The following is a 529-nucleotide window of genomic DNA, read 5'->3' on the forward strand; positions in this document are numbered from 1 at the left end:
TAATAATTGATCAGCTCACTGGATGGCCAGAAGCCTTTCCAGCTACACGAACGGATGCTTCCACCATAGTCAAAGCTCTTCTCAGAGACATTATACCAAGATTTGGGCTTCCCGAAGTGATTGAGTCAAACCAAGGGTCACATTTCACAAAAAAAAGTGTTACAAAAGACCTGTCAGGTTTTAGGGGTTCAGGCACGGTTCCACACTCCTTACCATCCACAATCTTCAAATCAAGTAAAAAGACAAAACTTATCCTAAAAAACCCTTTTAGGAAAGATCTGTGCCGAGACTAAATTAAAACGGCCTAAGGCTTTGCCTACTGTACTATTCACGCTTAGAACAAAACCCTGTAAACCGCTTAATCTTTCACCATACGAGTTACTATTTGGTCACCCACCACCCTTGTATAAAGAATAGAAGAGTCCGCACATGAGCTTGTTAGGGAGAGATGAAAAATTAACTGATTATGTTTTATCATTGCAGCACTCTCTTAGTTCTCTTCACAGGGCTGCGACACTGCTGTAACAAG

The sequence above is a fragment of the Gavialis gangeticus genome, unplaced genomic scaffold (genome assembly GCF_001723915.1).
Source record: "Gavialis gangeticus isolate Ggan-Ray unplaced genomic scaffold, GavGan_comp1, whole genome shotgun sequence".
In the NCBI taxonomy this organism is placed as follows: Eukaryota; Metazoa; Chordata; order Crocodylia; family Gavialidae; genus Gavialis; species Gavialis gangeticus.